The sequence below is a fragment of the Equus asinus genome, chromosome 11 (genome assembly GCF_041296235.1).
Source record: "Equus asinus isolate D_3611 breed Donkey chromosome 11, EquAss-T2T_v2, whole genome shotgun sequence".
Taxonomy (NCBI): domain Eukaryota; kingdom Metazoa; phylum Chordata; class Mammalia; order Perissodactyla; family Equidae; genus Equus; species Equus asinus.
Window position 1 is genome coordinate 33,381,343 of NC_091800.1, and position 20,047 is coordinate 33,401,389.

Consider the following 20,047-nt stretch of genomic DNA (forward strand, 5'->3'; position numbering starts at 1 on the left):
GAACTGCCTGGATTCACATGCTGACTCTGTCACTTGCTTCCTGCACGATGTTGGGCAAATTATTGACCTTTCTTTGCCTTGGTTCGCTCATCTTTAAAATGGAGGAAATGTTACTCACTTCAAAGGATTGTCAATTCATTAGTGCCTAGAAGAGTAGGCACTCATGGCACATAAGCTTTGATTACCTTTTTACATCTTGGTCTATTCTATATGAACACATTTGAATCTATTTATACAAACAGTATAGAGGGACTTGGTTTTACTAAGATGATATGATATAATATTATTGTGCAATGTGAACAGGATTATTTTAGGTAGGGTTATGTATAAGCAGAGGCACCCTGATGGGAAAGTGTGGAGAGTGTTCAGGAGAGAGTAAACAGAACAAACAGTTGGATGAGGCAGAGAGACAGAGAGAGAAACTGGAATAATTGGTTAGGGCCAGATTGTAAAGGGCCTTGATTGACAAGGATTGGAAAGGATGCACTAAAGACTTCTGACCAAGGGTTAAAGAGTAAGAAGAAATGAGAACTGCTCCTCAGGGAGGCTACTGGGGGAGCAGAACAAGGTTAAGATGTGGAGTGAAAGATAGGCAGAAACACAATGGCAGCTTGAGCTAAGAGGATGGCAGTGGGAAAGGAGAGTAAGGACGGCCTTAGAGACAAACATCAGAGTATAATTTCCTGAACTAGACTATTGGTGGGAAGGGATGAGGGAAGAAGAAGTCAACACGGCTTTGAGCACTGGGTATCTGGGAGAATGGTGTTGTTAGAATCTCGGGTGTCATGTTTGACTTCTCCTTTCTGTCACTGCCAATATACAATCAATCAATACTATACTGTCAATAAGTTCTGCTAACTTATATCTTCAGAATTTCTCATAGTCATCCCTTTGTACTTATTCCTTAGGACTCAGTTTAGGCATCCTATCTTTCAAAGGCTTCTAGACTCCCTTCGTCCCGGTCTGTGTTGGATTTCTCTCTTAAGTGCTTCTCTTTAATGCCTAATCTTTTGTGTCTATCTCTCTGCATTTCCACATTGTTTTACAATTACCTGATTATATGTCTGTCTCTTCCACTAGAATATGAAGGCCTTGAGGGAAAGGACTGGATCTTATTCATCTTTGTATTTTTAGTGATTAGGGCATTGTCTGGCATCTGGTCCACATAAATTTGTGTTGAAGGAAAGCATGGATACCATTCTGAATATGCTTGGCTAGAACATCTAGGTGGAAAGACCCACAAGGCAGCTAGAAATATGGATCTGGGCCTCTGGTCAGAGGTCAGACGTGCAGAGACAGATTGTGAGTCTTCTGCAAAGAGGTGAAGCAATGAGCCTGGCTAGAGAAGAGGACAGAGGGTGGGACCTTGGCGAGCTCTCAGATGTAGGGAGTAAGGGAGATAAACCAGCGAACAGTAACCAGGAAGGAGTAGTCAGAGGGCTGGTGGGACTCTCAGGATGGTGAAACAGAGGGAAAACCAAGAGAGTTTGAAGAAGACTAGGGTGGTCAATAGGGTCAAATGCTGCATGGAGGTCAGGGGCATGAGGGGCAAGGAGAGGTCTTTCCTGTGGTGTCTGGAAGAACATTCTGGAGCTTGTGAGATGAGGAAGGTGGCCAGGCAATAAGGGATGAAAGAGGACTGAGTGGTGAAGAAGAGGAAATGTCGGCGCCTCTTTCAATATGCTTGGAAGTGAAGGAAAAGAAGGAATATAGTAGGACCTGAGAGAAGCAGGGTGACCTAGGCTGATTGTAGGCTAAGTCGAGGAGCTGGTAGAGGGTGAGTGATGGGGGAAGGGGATAACATTTGGAAGAAAGGGCATTTCCTCACTGGGAGAGGTGTGGAGAAAGAGAAGGAAGGAAAAGAGGGATTTTTCTGCAGAAAGGGATCAAATGGACATTTGATAAAGTAGGAAGCAAGACCATGTTCAGGGAGACGGGGTGTTGAGAGTGGGTTTGGGGGCAACAAAGAGGCAAGACATTTGGATCAGTCACTTCAGGGATTTGAGAAGGAATAACAAATACAGGCCCCCCCCCCCTTGACTTTTGATGGGCTGTAGTAAGAACTTGCTTTTCTAGTCATGTTCAGCAGCAGAGAAAGGACACAGAAGGACAAGACAGGGGGAGGTGTGCAGGGCAGGAAGCGAACACAGTGTAAAAATGGATGAGTGTGGATTCTGGGCTCCGCTGAGGTCAGAATGAGGAAGAGAGATGGAAAAACCAGAGTGGATTGACGACTGCTGCTCATGAGAGGTCAGAGCAGATCTCCGCGACTTTGAGCAAATCTCCTTTTCTGCACACCCCCTCCAGTTTGACAGAGCCACCTCCAGCAACACCACTGCCATCTCTCTCCTCCTGATTGGTTTGGAAGGAAAAACAGAAAATGTCTATGGGCCCCTTTTTTCCAAAAGAGCCTCACAAGCCCTGTTCCCTGATGGCATCTGAGATCTCTAAACGCTGATACCAGGCCATCTTCCTCTGTGTGTCCTCAACGACGTTTGAGTGTGGAGGATTCTGAGTATAAGGGTTTCTCTCTGTGGCTTATGCTTCAGTGTCTGTGGTTCCTCTCTTCTCCTTTTCTCTCCCCTACCATTTGCCAACTCTAAGCAAGGTACTGGGGAACTCAGGGAGCTGCCCCGCATACCTGGGGTTGCCAGTTTGGGACCATGGTCTGAAAGAAGATGGCCTTTGTCTATTGCTAACAGCCATTGGGGGAAGTGGTTTCCTCTTTGGGGATGTGATAATGGGGCACTTGGGGGCTATGAGCAGCCTACAAATGTCTGCCCCCAAGATGCAAATCTGGTTGGCTGACTGACCAGTATGGTCAACAAAACCTATAAATTTACATTTTCTCCATGGAGGATGCTGGGTCATTGACTTCAGGTCATGAAAGCTGTGCATGGTTATATCATCCAGAATTGCAAATGCCCCTGAGTGCCAAGAGGCAGTCGGGCAGCAGCTCCACGGCATCTTACCACACCAGTGCTCTTGGGGCCTGTACCTCCTTCCCGCTCTGGTTTTTGTTTTTATATTTTTTCCTCTCATGTGTTTTAATTCCTTCTGGGCAGGGCCTAAGCTATAAGCACCAAAGCCAGGGTCATATTTATGGGAGATTGGCTTAGTAATCCCCTTCTGGGAGGATGTGGGATGAGGAGAGTCTGCTCGGCGGCTGACAGTCTTGGTTCCCAGGACTCAGGGCCCTACCATCTATATGGGCCTTCCTTTCTCCTCTCTACAGGCTGGTCCTGCCCCAACGCTGCTGTCCACGTGACTGATTCCTCACCTGGACTGCAGGTGCTTGGGGAATTGGAAACACAGCTCCAGTTTAAAAATGTGCTTCATTGCCAGAGTACAGATGATTCAGATAAAGCCTTTATCTTTAATTTCGTCTATTCTCTCCTTATTGATTCCTTACATTTCACTGAAGGGCTCATTTGATTTGGAAGTGGATTATGCAATTACCTTACATTTTATCTGAGCAACACAATACAGGCGAAAGTGAGTTTTATTTATAAAGTCTGAATTAACCAGATGATGCCATCCATGTGCACCTAACCTTGGAGAAGACAGGGCCCAGGGAGGCACGCAAGGAGACCCGCGGTCCTAGAGCACTGTGCATGGAGGACCCTGCCCCGGCAAAAGCTTGGGAAATGGAGCATGTATTGCAGAACAAGAGCTTGTCTGTCCTCCAGCCTCGACCTGATCGCTTTGTCACTTTGGATTATTTCCCCTATACCTGCACAGGGCAGCAGCGTCTTCAACTGCAAGGATTCCAAGGATGCTCTGTTGTGGCATGAAACACAAATACCATTTCCTCTCAGCTCTGGCGTTCACAGGGCCTGCCCGAATACATTTGTGTTGCCTCCAAACCTGACACTTTAAGACAAACGAAAAGGCCCCTGAATGACAAACGCAGCGCACATAGTGGGAGGGCCATTTGCGGGGAAATGGTTGCAAGGAGAATCGGTACTTTATGAATATTCACTGAAGTGTAAACCTGCACATTGCTTATATGCTTTTCTGCATTCTAATTTGCCCATGAATGCAAATGAGTCCTGTTTAAAATAGAGATGGGGAGAGCGGGCTCCTTGCAGAACACCTAATTGAAAGATGTTTGTACATCATGTCTGATATTTAGTAAACAGAGAGACAAATCCAATCGTTTTCCAAATGAGACCTCAGAAACAATGAAAAAAATAATGATCACAAAAAGCTGGAGAGCAGGAATGTGCAGAACTAACTGCTTTCCTAAAAAGGGGGACATAATTACTCTGTCACAGGGTGCAATTAGTGTCCTAATTATACGAAGGTGTATTTTGCTTATCTCTTTAGTAAACCTTCTGTCAAGATGTAGCTGTCTCGAGGAGCCGTACAACAGAGGGCCTGGTCCTGCTCTCGGAGTAGGCGATGGATGGCCTGTGAGGAGAGGGGCCCAGATAGACGGTGCTTTGGGAAGTACCTTCATCTTTCTTTTAGACTGACAGATGGTTTCAGTCCGGGTTGGACTGCCTGCTGCTGCTTTCAATGCAAGAGTGTTACCTTTTTGGATTCATGAAAGCCACTCAATCAAAGATAAAAAGGCAGGCCAGTGTGGGGAATCAATAAAATCTCTACTTTCAGCTGGAGTGTCTAATAGTAATTCTTCTCGTGTCACTGCCTGGTTAAACAGTCATACTCCTGCTAAAAGCCCTATAAGACATAATAGATTCATGTGGCTTTGCTCTATTGTGCTGCATTTGGCCTGAAAAAGGGGAAAGGGGCTCCTGTTTTTCTAAAACAAACCAGACACTGAAGCATTGTGTATCAAAATGTATTCAGCCCTTGCGGCTTGTCTCATTCGAGCAGAGGGGGCTTTCTTTGCATACCTCTTGTGGAGCTATTTCCAGACATCTGATATATTCATTGCAAACACTCCTTCGGAGACATTTTAGTACCAATTCTGAGTCATTCTGCTTACATTTAAATGTGTTTTTTGGTGGTTGTTGTTCTGGGAAAAAATCACAAAAACAAGTGCTTTTTATGTCAAACCAAGCCAGTTGTACGCCTTGAGATCTGTTCCTGAGAAGTCAACAGCAAATGTCCCGCATCGCAGAGCTGACCTAGGGAGCACCAAATGGCTTAGTCATGGCGGAGAGGCTCAGCAGGGCCTTTGGCCATGTCTTCTCATGAGGCGAGTTTATGCCGGGTTAGGGGGCAGGGTTTTCCTTAAGGTCCTTGCGTGGCAGCAGGGTCAAGATCTATGTGCAATGCTATGTGTCACTCTCTGCTTGACACATTCATGGGTCCTTGAATCGCCCCCAAACCATAGCCTACGTGGTAGTAAATCATAGAGATCTTAGGGCCTTTTCTTTCCAATCTTTTCTCCTCTGGTCTTACAGAAAAAAAATGAAGTATTTGTGCCTGAGTTGAGCAGCATTAAACGAAATTGGCTGGGTCCCACCCCACACATTGATGTCCAGGGATTCTGAGTGAACGAGAATCACAGAGCGTGTTATTTCGCCATCTGGGGTGAAAAAGAAGTGATGGAACAAGTGGCACTTTGTTGGCCATTCCAAGCAGGCCCTTTGATCAGGAGTGGCCTTTGTGAAGGCTTCTGCTGACCCCTCCTCTCCCACGTCCCTCCCAACCAAGGCCACTTCCCACCCTTTGCTTCCTTTGGAAGGTTTGACTGCTGCTGTCGGGCCGAGCCTGAGCCTTTTCTGGTATATTGTGGAGGACTGCAGAAGAGAGAAAAATATTGAGTGTCTTCCCCTTTGTCCCCTCTCACACCCCTCCTCAAGAAAACCTCAGCAGATGTAGACAAGACTTTAATAGCGACATAAAGAGAAATGCATGACAATCCCATTAGGGAAGCCATAATGGCCTGTTGGAGGATCTCAGAGAGGACAATATATCAACGTCTAGTTTGTGACGGCATCCCTAACGATGGCAGTTTACCCCTACCCGTGATCGTCCATTCATCGTCCGTTTGACCTGGTTCCCAATAATATTTGCCCTCCCTTGCATCAGTCTCCCTTTGAGGCCCTCTACAATTGCTGACACAACTCTTCAAGTGCGGGGAAATCAGAGTCGGTAAGTGACAATCATAGACAAGCATTTAGTGGACCACCCCGTGGCTTGCCCTGATATGGCACATTAAGGCTCTTTCTTTGCTTTCCTCCGCAGTCCCTGGTCACACTTCATCCCCAGCCCAACATCTGCGGGAGGTCAAGGCACTGGGAGTCCTGAGATTTCAAACCATCTGCCAAGGAAAAAGGAAGTCTGTGCTTGAGGAGGGAGGAGGAAGAACCTAAATGATATTCTGAAGACCTTAAAGTTATGTATCGTGGACGAGGGCAGGAAAATCGTTATTAATGGTATCAGCCTATTGTCTTCCTTCTGTGCCTCAGAGGGCGGTGGACATAATTAAAGTCGAAGCCGAGTTCATTTTTCCCCTTGGAGGCTTAAATAGCCTGGAGACATTTCCCATTCCTCCCTTCCCACTAGTGCCAGTTTTCCCCAGCTGCTGAAAAATTCAACATTCCTATAAACTACAGTACTTTGTAAAGGTCATGCGCCAGTTAATCTGAACCCGGGGTCTGGAGCGCTGCTCACTGTAGCTACAGCAGTGGCCGTCCAGCCCCGTGACGTGGGGCCTGCCTGCGGAGAACTAGAGGGACACGAGGCAGGCACGCAGAGCTCTTTAAATATTGCCGAGCGTTTCCTGGATCAGCATGATATTTAAAGATTTTTGTTCCACCTGCCTGCGAAATATAGAGTCCAGCCGAGAGGCAAGAAAATGAATATGGATTTCTTGCCCTTTCAGTGTATTCACTCCAGAAAATAGCCGTTTCTTCTTTTTTTTTTTTTCCCCCTTTTTTGCCGAGCTGGAGACTGCAGGCTTCAGACAGCCACGATTACAATCATGCATCATGAATGAAATGTGCCATTTGGAGAAAATAAGCCACTCATTCCATTTCAAAACCCCCCACAAATCAATAGGGCTGGCAGAGTTTTTGGGCTGAGCTGGATGTTGTGCTTGAACTGAAATACTTTCTCAACACACTTCTGATACTCAGATCAGTGGCCAGGGGCAGATTCTGTGCCAGGGGCTCCAACAAGAGGATGATCAGCCTCTAAAAGTTGGATCTGGTTCTGCATGTGATGGAGAAGAGAGACTTAGTGCTGATGGGCAGAAGATTGGGCAGGGTCAGAAGATGAGCTTCCCAGCTTGAGTTCTGCCTGAACTAGCTTTTTATTAATCCCCTCAATCAAAAAACAACTCTGGAGAACTTCTTGTGTGCCAGGCACTGGGCTAAACTCTGGGAATGCAACAGCAACCAAGGTAGACACAGCCCCTGCCTTCACATGGCTTCTAGAGATTAGTATGGGAGGCAGAACAATTGCTGGGCCATTGCAATACAGTGTGATAAGCCTTAGGACACTGGGGAGATTTTTCATCTCTCTGGTTGCCCTTTTTTTATAGGCAAAATGAGGAAGTTTAAAAAGATACACCCTCAAGACATTCTCCCCTTCCAGGATCCTAATCAATCAGTAGGGCAATTAGACAACCAAATATTTGACCTCACCTTGTTTCCAGGTCCAGACATGGCTCTTGCTCCTTTTTTCTCAAGGTCACCACAACCCAGTTTGCAGATACAAGACATGCAGATGAAATGTTGACTTACAGTTGAGGCGTCAGGTAAGTGTTATGGACTTTGGTAAGTTTTTGGCAGTTCAGAGAGTTCCTTGGGAGTTCAAAGGAAGGAGAGATGGCTAAGTGCATTATCTGTGCCAGATACACTTTTCTCTGCACCTTCTTAACCACTCCCCTGGCTCTCATTACTTACATATGGAGAAGACTCCTAAGTTTGTGTCTCCAGCCCAGATATTTCCCATGAGCTTTTCCCAATACCTGGCTCTTCCTTTGGCTAACTCCTACTCATTTTCCATCTCACACTTAGGCACCATTTGTTCCAAGAGGATTATTCATCCCCTTGAGCCTAGTTAGGCCTTCTATCACATGTTCCTGTGGCACCCTGGTCTTCATCAGAGCACTTACCATGATTTTTTGTAACTGCTATTCAATGCTCTCCTCCACAAGTCTGCAACATCTTCAGGGGCAGGGACTATGTCTATCTGACTTGTTGTTTCCCCAAGGCCACTATAGTGCTTTGTATTTTTTGGTATTTGGTAAGTAATTTGTTATATAAATGAATGGCTTTCTAATTCTTCTAGAGAATAAACATACTTTATTTAAGGCATGCATCCAGACCTTTTCACCCTGTTTGGGTGGTCCATCCCAGAATAAGATGAAACTAAAGTGGCTTTGTGCCAATATATTCCTAACAGAGTGTGGTGACTCAGGCAGAGTTTCCTAAAAATCAGAGTTTGAGACAAGGTTCGAGTGGTAATGTGTTATTTGAGAGGTGCACTCCCAGGGCAGTGAAAATGAAGCAAAAGAGAAATGAGGCAGGGCGGTATGGGAAGCAGCTCAAGGTGATGTGTTACTATGCTGGCCCCTGCTTCATGATGGCATATGTGTGCACCCACACACACAACAACTACAACAAACAACATAATCATAGCCAGTTGCTCAGCAGGCACACCTGCTCAGCCATGCAGGATATTTTTGGACAGACCAGACAGAAAAACCATGCCTCAGAACAGTCCTTGGGAGGAAGAAGAGAAGGGGATTTATCCTCCCGCTCCTACTCCCATTGGTTAAGGTCAGTCCCTGTGGGAAGAGAACTTCCCTGTATTTACGGTTTGTTTTATCTGATGTTCTTGAAAGCCACTGAGGAAGTCAGAGCTCATGCCTTATGACGTGACATTTCATCCAAGTCACATATATGCAGAACAGAGTAAATATAGTGGGCCTGAGACTGCTATTCTTAAAAGGACCTGCTTGCATGTTTGGTCCTTAGCTGGCATCTGGGAACTTAGATTTCAGGAGGATTCGCATCACCGTGCCTGAACTTTTTTGTGCAAGTGATGTAGTTTATGCCGAACATCTGTCTTCCTTCTGGGAGTCTGGAGTTTTGGTATGTGCTGGCAGAGGATACCTACGTGGCAAGTCCATGATAAAAACCCTGGTGCACTGAGTCTCTAATGAGCTTCCCTGGTAGACTCATTTCACATATATCGTCAAAACCCATTGCTAGAGGAACTGAGTGAGTCCTATGGGACTCCACTGGGAGACGACTCTTGGAAGCTGGAGCCTGGTCTCCCCCAGACTTCTCCCTTTGCTGACTGTGCTTTGTATCCTTCTGCTGTAGTATATCATAGCAGTGAGTATGACTCTATGCTGGAGTTCTGTGAGTCCTCCTAGCGAATCATTGAACCTGAGGGTGGACTTGGAGACCCCTGACACAGCATACACGGCTTTGAACCAAGCAGACTTTGGGGCATTGGTTGGCAGGGCAGAGGCTGAGGTGAAGCAAGAGGATGAGGGTCTGGGAGACAGGGGAGGCTGAGGAGGTACAAAGGTGTGTCTGATACATGTAGCAAAAGAGCCCAGATGGACCTTGGTGGCTATCAGCTAGGCAAACTACTCCGTGGATTAATGTTTCTTTGTCTCAGTTTCAAGATGGGTAAAATGGTGACAATTATATTTACCCTGCAGTGTTGTAAGGATTGGTATAATATATGACTTTCTTCAATCCTGTTGACTTTCAGGAAAAGGAATCTTGACCCCTTAACTTTAGGCTGTAGTATTTGGTTGGATTACGTGGAACGTGTGTGTTGGGGAGATGGAGAGAGTGAAGATGCAGAAGTGAGTGAAGACTGCCACTGTGTGTGGGGAGAAAGTCACTATTTCTACTTCACCAATACTGGAATGGAATGTGCTGACAAGATGGTACCTGGTTCTAGATGTTGTGGTGTTGGGCTTTGTTGAGGTATAAGTATTTCTACGAGAGTTCTCTTAGAGTCCAGCAGATTATTAGACTACCAAGATACTACTTTAGATGGTGGCCATGTTGGACTTGACCAGGGACCAGCCTAGGGTGACCACACAGGATCTTTTTCAGCTCCCATGTCCTCTATCGGTGAGTATTAGAATTATTTGGCTGCCAGCAACAGACTTTAACTAACTTAAGCAAAAATGCATTATTGGAGGGCTTCAGAGTGGCTTGCAAAGAGTAATAGGTGAACAAGTAGGTCTTAGGTAGGGTAGACACCAGGACAGTTCTGGGTACCTCAGCAGTTGGACAAATACTATAGAGTGCGGTTGTTGGATGGCAGCTATTCTTCTTGGCTCCCCTGTGTGTCAAAGATTCAGATTCCCCGCAGAAGGGCTGTAATTGGCTTCCTTGCAACACTTGGCCACCCTGGTAGGCAGGGGGAGGATTTCTGTGGTTGTCAGCTCAATAGAAACACATCAGGGGAGAAAGAGTGCCCCGAATGAAGGAGGATGTCATTTACCAGAAGCAGGTAAGACATTGACACAGATCTTTGTGACTTGGCCTCTGCCCCATGGAACTCAAGTCACCAGGTCACAATTCTGCCTCTGGGACATGTGAAGCCTGGTGCTACCAGGGTACCCTGGGGCTTTGTCAGGTTTGGTCATTCTTGAGGGTTTGCCATGTCTCCTTGGTTTCTCCATGCTTTACAAACATAGCCAAAAAACATTTTAGGAAGGTTCCTTCCCTATGGATGTTACTGCTCTCTTGTTGCCATCTAAGGTTATGCCTTCATAGAGCCTCAGTGGTTTTGTCGACCTGAGCGCTCTCACCATTCACACCTCTCCAAGCCTTTGAAGACACTCTACTGTCTGCTTTGAGTGTGTTTTCCTGCTACAAGTGCCTACTCACCTTCAAGCTCCAATGTCATCCTTTTTCTGGTCCCCACTCTCCCTGAAGTCATGCAGTTAGTGGCAGAGGCTCACGCAGAATCCGGGTCCCCTGGCTTTCAGTAGAGTCACTACAATAAAATGGCCACTAATTAAGGCTTTGGAGTCCACAACCCTGGGAGTGAGTCCCAGTTCTGCATTAGATAACCTTGGGGTCATTACTTACCATCTTGGAGACTTCGTTTTCTCTTCTTTAAAGGGAATATTAACAGTACTCTCTTCATAGATTCTTGTGAAAATTAAATTAAGATAATAAGGTAAAGTGGTTTGCACAATGCCTGGCACACAGTAAGTGCTCAATAAATGTTAGCTACTATGGTATCATGTTCCTGGCCCAGGAAGATTATGTAAATGAGTTAAAGGGTAGAGAGCTTTAAAATCCTCAGGAGCAAGCCGAGTAACCTTCATGTGCAAAGATTTGGAAAGCCCCAGGAAAGAGTCAGTACTGAAAAGTCGGCTACTGTAAAAGTTGTAAACAAATCTTAAAATACTAATTAGGCAAGAGCATAACTCACTCTCTTAAATAATGAAATATATGGGGTTGTTGTTCATGGTTCAAATAATAAATTCTAAATTAGTCACTCAGTGCATTATTAATAACGAAACACAGTCGCAAAGCAGCTAAGGTATTTTTGATCCTCATGAATTTAGTAATAAGAGAAAATATTAAAATCAGACTCTTTGGAGATTAACATGGATCACTCAGATGGTCTGTTTTTGTGGAAAGATGATTGGATTCGGAATTAGAACACCTGAGTTTGGGTCCTGGCTCTGTTGATTGTTAGCTATGTGATCTGTGGGAAGACACAGCCTTCCTGGGTGTTTCCTTCCCTATCAAGTGAGAAAATATTCTCTCACAGGACTGTGACTTTAGGTGACAAATAATCTATATGAAAGGATCTTAAATATGCTTTCTAGACAATGAAGTGCAGCTTTATTCAAGAGTACGCTTGTAAAAACAACACATTCGTTTATCATTCCTTTATTCTTTCACTCATCGGTCAGCACCTACTGTAAGCCTAGCATGGTACAAGTTTCAGTTGGGGATAAAAAGGCAGCAGAAGAATGATGTCCACTCTCAGAAAACCAATAGGCCAGTTGAAAAGACAATATACACAGCAATAAGCAAATGCATCCTTCTAAACTCTTCCTGCGTTTAAATCCAGGGAAATACAAAGTGAGAGAAAGATCAGGATTTACTCAAGAAAAGCCGTCTTGAGGGAGGTCTTAGATTGTGTCCTGTGGTACAAGTCAGGGGTGGGGAGGACAAGTTACATGACTGGAACAGAAAGAGTAAGACAGATGAGGAAACAATAAAGCATGTTTGGCATTTGTCAGTCAACAGTCAGTTAGTGGACACATTTGTATTGGGTACGGGATGAGTCCTAGGTGCTGTGGGAGAATTGGCAGAAGGAAGAGGCTTGACTTCCATCCCCTAGGAATTTTCAGTCTACAAAGCACTAGGAGGGGTGAGAAAAAATACTGGTAAAGCAGCTGAAGAAGCGACAGAGCACGAGTAAGCGCAAGATGTTGTTGAGCTGAACCCTAGGGTTTAGCCATCTCAAAAGTCTGGCTGCTATGTTTCTGATGAGGAAGACTGTGCCTTTAAATCCACAGCTCAAGAAAACATTTCAGTTTGCCAAGCTTCTGCTAAGCCATCCTGAAAAAAATATTCAACAGCTTTCACCAGCCAGAGGCTCCAATATCCAATCTCTGTCTCAAATGATAAATGACATTTGTCAGTTGACAAAGCAAACGGCCTCGACCATTTGAGGACACGGTCCTGCTGTGCATAGCACTCCTGTAGAACCCGCCAAGAGCACCTTGAGGTGAGAAAAAGCCTCTTTGTGCTCGAGCCCTCCAGAGAGAGGTGGAAAACAAGCAGCCTTTGTGTCGCTGTGAGGGCAGTTCCTCATTAGGAGCTGAAACCCTGGTAGAAAGTGTCTGTCTGGGCAGGAGGGGATTTCTCAGGTCTGGGGGCTGGATTAACCAGGGATGGGCTGGAACCTTGCTGATGGCCGTGCACTTTGCCTACATTTCGGCTCAGGTCTCTGCTCTTTTTACTAATATCCCTTAAATCCTGTCGTCAGAGCAGAAGGCAACGTGATGAGCAGGAGACAAAATCAAGGGGTAGCTCACACTGACACTAACAGCACAGTTGATGGTGGTGTGCATGTTGGGGAGGGTAAGTAACTTTGGCACTGTGGATGGAAGGGCATTTTTTCTTTGTGTAGTTCTTTCTCTAGAATTGTGGGGTGTTTAACATTCCTGACCTCACCCACTGAATGACAGTATTGCCCCCAGTCATGGTAACTCTTAAAACCCTCCGTGTATTTCCAACCTCCACTTCCAGGGTTTGTGGAGAACCCAAAAAAGCACTGGGTGATGGACCTTGTCCTCCACAGTGGTCCCAGCCTGCTCCGATGTTCTCCAGGAGTCCGGGGCAGGGCAGAGTCTCTGTCTTCCTCACAAGTGCCCTCTGGGGATGGGAGTGGTGGACTAAGACCGGATTTGGTGTGCCCCTCACTATCCTTTCTGAGCTAGGTGTTTACTCCGTGCTGAGCCATCTGGAAGAATCCATCAGCTTTCCAGAATGAGGCAAGGGCATGGCAGTGGACTCAGGGGAGCTGTGAAAGGCAGGCAAAGATAGTCAGCCAGTTAGATAGAGGGACAACATGGTCATCTCCTAACTGCAGACGGGTCCTCAGGAGAAGGGCTTTCCAGGTTGAACCAGTCCAAGTCGAGGGCTCTAAGTTCAAGTGGTCTAACCATCCATTCCAGGATTTTCTAATATGTGGTCCTTGACCATTTGCATTTGACTGACCTGGGGTGCTTGTGGAAAATGCAGATTCATGGCTCCCAAGACCCACTATGTCAAGTTTCTGCATTTGGGATTGGGAATCCGAATTTTCAAAAAATTCCCTCTGTGATTCTTTTTCAAGCCAAAGTTTGAGAGAACTAAGGATCTACCACCAATGCTTGAGTTCCCTCTGTAAGAACCCTGATTAACAATTGCCCAGTCTCTGAACACCTCTAGTGGAGAGGGTCTCGCTCCCTCTGGAGGCAGCCCATCGCCTCACTGGCTAACTCTAGTGCTCAGCAAGCTTCCCCAATGGGTAAAGCACGGTTTCATTGATGGGGGAGAACCCTAAACTCAAACATGCGCGTGTGTATGTGTCTAAATTCATTTCAAAAGGCTTGAAAGGATAGACACTCAACTTAAATGTGGCTCCTTATGGGAGGGAGAGTAAAATATGGGTATGTGGGGAAGTTTAAAGGGGGGAACTTTATATTCTATATGTCTCTGTGTTGCTTGAGTTTTTCTTTGACAATTTACATATATTTGTTGTGTAATTTTAAAAGTAAAAGACAAAAGCGCATCAACACTGACATTCTTTGTACTGAGCAAAATCTTCCTCACTCTATATTTTCCCCCTTAGTTCTAGAGGGAATCACACTGGGTTGCACAGAATTTCCAGTTTCTTCCCTACCTGTCAAAAGTTTCTGAATGCTGTTAGCTTGTCCCTTCTAGGCACTGGCTCTCTAAGCCAAATGGCCCTGGTTCCTTGACCCTTGCGCTGAGATCTGGCACATTAATCTTCCCGGAAATTGCCCCTCCTTACCCGCCTGGCAATGCTGTTCAGCTTGACAGTATTCTGTGAGAATTATGTTCCGTGCTATATGAGAGTGATATTCTGGGTGTGCTGTAACCTGAACAGAGGGAGTAGGATGGTTGTCTCTATCTTACTAGGTTCTATCTTTCCATTAATGCTGCTTAAGCCTTTTTGGCAGCCATGTCACACTGATGACTCCTATTGACCAAAGAGTCAAATAAAACCCCTAAATCTCGGTCATACCAGCTGCTGCCATGGCTCCCCCCCACCTCCCTGTACTGCTTTCAGCTAGCTTTCTGGACCCAAGTGGAAAACTTAAACTAATTCCTATTAAACTTCATCTTGTTAGGCTTGGCTCATTGATCCAGGAGGCTGCAGCCTCTTTTCTTTTTGGATCTTGATTTTGTTTTCAGCAGAAATCTCGTTCTGCAAAGTTTGATTTTATTTGACTGCAGGGGGGAAAAAAACCCCCACAAAAACCTCTTTATTTTGAACAGGAGACTCTCACAGAAAATAAACCTGAGGTTGGCATTTTCAAATACCCTGAACAAACGCAGAACTTGCTGCCAGCTTGATTGGACAAGGCTCCGCTTCAGGGTCTGCTACCTGCCTGCTCCTAAGGCAAGTCCCACGACATATGCTACCAGGCTGGAAGGGAGCTCTGCAGACAGAAGGCCCCTTCCCAGACAGATGGGTGTCTCTCCTCTTCCGAAAGATCCCCTGGGAAGGCTCCACTGGGAGCATCTTCCAGAAATGGGATGACTGTGTATTGCGAATGGCTTTATTGCTCAGAGCATCTGGATGTGTTGTGATAAACAGCATGATAGATGGTTTAACGCCTCTAAGAATGGGTTGCCCAGAGAGAAGGAACAAAACAGAGAATATCACCTCCCGATTGCTTGGAACAAAGCAGGATGGCTCACGAAAGATTCCACCTGAGTGGTTCTTCCTGCTCATCCTTGAGGCAATTTCAGCGCCATGGACCTGAGGGGGGACTTGGAGAAGGGGAGATTTGCTGGAGGTGGTGAGCTGGATGGACAGAGTGTTCATTTCTATGTGCAGCAAATATTCTTTGAGGGTTAATGAAGATCACTGTGCTGGGCATTGGGGGTAAATGACAGGGAAACCAGACGTGAACCCTGCACTCACAAAGCTTTCAGCTTAGTCAAAGAGGCATATGTTACTAAAGTGGTCACTCAAATATAAGTATTATTACAAGAGTGGAAAATGCAACAAAGAGAACATGTTGTGATGGGGAGTCTAATTCTAGACTGGAAGGTCAGGGAAGGCTTCTCTGAAGAGGTGACATTTCAGCTGAAATCTGCAAGTTGTGTGGGAGGTAACTTGGCAATGAGGTAGAAGATATGACAGCCATATGCTAAAATGAGATTGCTCTGCCTGCTGGGTGGAGAATGGCTGGAGAGGAGCAAAAGGGGATGGGGAGAGCAAAAGGAAGCAGCTGTCCCGGTGGTCTAGGTGAGAGACGCCAAGAGCTTGCACTAGCACGGTGGCGGTGGTGATGGAAGATATGGGCTGACGGGAAAGGTAAAATATTTTTAAAGTAAATCAAGACTTGGTAAGAGATCAAAAGGAGCGTAATGGAGAAGAAAATCTCAAGGCTGACACCTAGGTTTCTGTCAAACCCACCTGAATGGATGGGGAAGTTTATGAGTCCCACTTTTGGCACACTGAGTTTGATGAGCTTTTGGGAGAAGGAAACAGGCAGTTGGACATGAACTTGTGCTGAAAGGAGAGGGCTGGACTCCGATTCTCAGAGCCATAGTGAATAGGTGGCGAATGAAGTGCTGGCCTGCATGAAATTGCTTAGGGAGAGAGTAGAGAGTAAGAAACCAAGAGGACATGGGACCGACCCATCCCTAGTGAACTCCACTGTGTAATGGTCAGATAGAGCAGGAAGCCAATAAAGGAAACTTGAGAAGGAAGCGGTCAGAGGATGGAAACCAGGAGAACGTGAGGTCACGATGTCCAGGAGACAGTCGTTGGTTGGAGGGGCAGGGTTACCAGCACTGCATGCTGCTGAGATGTCAAATAATTTGAGGAATGGAAATTGTCTATGGGATCGAGCAACATGGAGACTGTATTCATCTCCTAGGGCTGCAGATTATCGCAATACAGATGACCACAAACCGCATGGCTTACGACAACAGAAATGTATAATTTCACAGTTCTGGAGGCTAGAGGTCTGAAATGGTGTCCGCCAGGCCCTGCTCTCTCTGAAGGCTCTGGGAGAGAATCCTTCCTTGTCTCTTCATTGTTGCCGATAGTTGGCAGCTATCCTTGGTGCTCCTTGGCTTGTAGATGTATCACTCCAATCTCTGCCTCCGTCTTACATGGCCTTCTCCTTGTACGTCTGTGCCCAAATTTGCTTCTTCTTGTTAGGGCACGGGTTATATTAGACAGGGCCCATGCTAATCCAGTGTGGCCTCATCTTAACTTGATTACATCTGCAAAGATACTATTTCCAAATGTCGCATTCACAGGCACTGGGGCTTAGGACTTGAAACCATCTTTTTGGGGGACACAATTCAACAGTAACAGAGGTTGTCGGTAACTTTGACAGTGGCTTTTGCGGCAAGATAAGGGAAGATGACTGGAATGTGTTGAGAAGGGATTGAGAGGTGGGAAATTAGAGCTAGCACAAGACAAGACAACTCCTTCAAGAAATTTGGCTGACTGGGGCACTGGGGCACTGGACCGGGATCCAAAAACCTTCATCTGTGCGCCAGCTCCACCACGACTGGTGTGACCTTCCCTGAGCCCTGCTTTCTCATTTGGGGAATGATTATGCCCATGCAACCCACCTTTGGAATAACTTGGAGCTCTTGTGAGTTTCAAGGAGGTAAGGCACAGGAAGACTTCGTAGACTCCAAAAGCAATGAGAGATGCAGGAGATTATGATTATGTGGGTTTAGGGAAGACCCCTACCCACGTTTGGGTACATGTGTCTATGGGCCAGCTTGAGGCAGGGACTCCAGGCAGAACAGGACTTTGGAGCTTCCTTCCATGAGCCCGCTGATCCACCCAGGCAGCACAAAGACCGACCTGTTGAGCAGGCTAGCTTCCTCAGTGTGCTCTGAGCACTTTGCCTGGAGGAACTCTGTGGGCATGACTTAGTGGCATGATGTTTCTTTGTCCTTGCCTATAGGAGAGCTCACATCATCCAGGGCCTTACACACTCCATCTTGGAAACTCTGATGCTGGCAGAGAAGAAGGAACCCAGAGTCTTGGTTCTTGGGTGCCAGTCAGGGGCCTGAGAAATTTACCTGCTGAGGTCTCTGATCCTGTGTCTGTCAACGGGCCAGGCCTCTGGCAGCTAAACCCCAGGACCTTCTGTGGGTTGACAAGGAGGGGGACACTTTGCCACAGAGACTGGGGAAACTAGCTTGGGGACAAAAGCTGGTTGTAGAGGTGGCAGCTGATCAAGCCATGGGCAGGCGGGATCCACTGCCCGAGTTGTAACTAGAGACTCCCCCGCAGTGTGGGGCTTGGCGATGGGGCCACAGGCAGCAGGCAGCACCAGGCAGCCAGGCAAGCAGACAGCTGTGGCGGGCTCTGTGAGGAAGGGCAGGCCGTCCTCCCAAGAGGAGGAGCAGGTTGGCTGCAGGGCGTGAGTTGCTAGCAATGATTAATTTATTCCTTACTGGATTTGTCAGGTGTCAGGGCCTAGGCACTGGCTGGGTGGCTGGGGAGGTGCCGAGGATGAGAGGCTGCAGCAGGGGGGCTGGGTGACAGGGCCTCTGGGTGAGGCCCCTGGCCTGGATGAGATAAGGGGGCACCAAGCAGGATGTCTTAACAGGAAGAAAACTCCCATCATAGCAGCCCTTAAGTGCACACGAATCACCAGGGATCTCTTTAAAATGCAGATTCACATACGGCAGACCCAGGGTAGGGCAGGAGAGTCTGCATTTCTAAAAAGTTCCCAGGTGATGCCGATGCTGCTGTTCCACGCCACACTTTGGCAGCAAGATGAGGGAAAAGGGGATTAATTGTCAGCATTCAGGGGAAGCTCACGACATTCAATAGCAGGAACTGGAAACCTGCAAGCTGTCAGCAGTGACAGCTTCTCTCTCTGGAGCCACATGGTCTCTTGTCTGCACATCTGCTCTCTTCTCCTCTCTAGCCTGGCTTCCTCTGCAAGCCTTTGTAACTTGGCTCGCCCTTGGCTGTCTTTACCACTGCCAGGACCCTGACCCCAACCTTATGGCTCCAGCTCCTAACTCTGTCAGGCTATAGTTTTTCTGGTCTCTTCTGACTTTTTTCTCTCTCAAGATTCTGATTGGCTCGGCTGGTCAGGTGTCCATACTTGGTCCAAGAAGCTGTGCTAAGGGGCCAACAAGTAGGGCTGCTCAGGTGCTTTCAATGGCGTCATGGAACGCCCCCCCCCCCCCCATGGGTAGCCTCAGTCAGATGGATGGAGAGAAATGCAGCCTTGAGGAACTGTTTTAAACACGTGTGATCAGAAACTCTAGAAAAAAAGAATTTCAGCATATATTTTGGCTACTTTCCAAAATGTGAGTTTATTTGGAATTATTTCTAGAACTAGGTGGGTGGGCACCAAAATCTTTTTCTTGTTTAAAGCCCTGGAAGGAGCGAGGGTTTGACAGGAGCCCCAAACATGCCTCCAAGAGAAGAGGCCAGGGGGAGTGTCGCGATGAAGGCCCTGTGGCTTGAGACAAATGAGAAGAGAGGGAGAGAGCTGAGACGCGGGCTGTTCGCTTGGTGGTTCCTCAGTCGCCAGGGCAGCCTGACTGTGAAGGAGCTGCTGCAGCTCGCGGGAGCCCAGGAACAGTGACCCCGCCCTCGGATCCCAGGTGCACGAGGCTGGCTGAGATTTCAACGACAGTAGTCAGGTCTGCACATGGGGAAAGGTCACGGCTCATAATAGCTTGGATTGTTCAACCTAGACATGTGCGGATTAGGAAACAAGACGCAGAGAGACTCCGACCCGCTCAAGGTGAAAGTTCCACTTGGTGGCTGAGCCAGCCAAGGATGCCTGCGTCCTGACATCCAGCCCTGAGCTCTTCTGAAGATGAGGGGACTCTTAAGAATACACAATACTTCCAGGCTTTTTGTTCCGACAGAAGTAAGTTTGCAAAGCAGTTGCGGAGGACTCTCTGAAGAAGGGCAAACAGTCCCCGAGGGGGTGGAGCTGCTGGCTCCAGGAGCTCTGTTGCCAGCAAGTATTAATTCACTCCGGCTGGCGCTGTCTTGGGGGCCTCCCGCGCACAATAGCATTAAGAGTGTTGGCAGCTGCGGAGGGAGAAGGCCCGCTCCACCTGGGAATGAGGAAGATGTGACTCCTCGCAAGGTTGCTCTCCTCCCAGCTCCCGCTCTTGGGAGAGATGATCAGTGCTTACGGGCCTGGGAGCAGGCTGCTGAGGACACAGTGTTCCCGGGGATGGTGGCAGATCTTGGAGAAGGGACAGAAGCTGGGCCAAGAGACTGGAACTTATGCAAATCAGGCCTGAGGATGGTTCAAGGAGGGGGCAGCCCCTGCCTTATGCCTCCCCGTCAGCATACCCAGAACCAGACTCCTCAGGAGGAACATCTTTTGTCTTCAATGCTAAGCTTGTTCACGAGGATG

At 47.1% G+C, this 20,047-nt stretch overlaps 1 long non-coding RNA gene across 1 annotated transcript in view; it reads left to right on the forward strand.

Moving 5' to 3' along the window:
- Positions 1-20,047, forward strand: part of LOC123289764 (uncharacterized) — a 55,728-nt gene that overhangs the window by 17,864 nt on the left and 17,817 nt on the right. The window contains exons 2-3 of the long non-coding RNA XR_006533906.2: positions 6,163-6,353; positions 7,611-7,678. This is a non-coding gene — a long non-coding RNA (uncharacterized lncRNA). The remainder of the gene's footprint in view (positions 1-6,162; positions 6,354-7,610; positions 7,679-20,047) is intronic.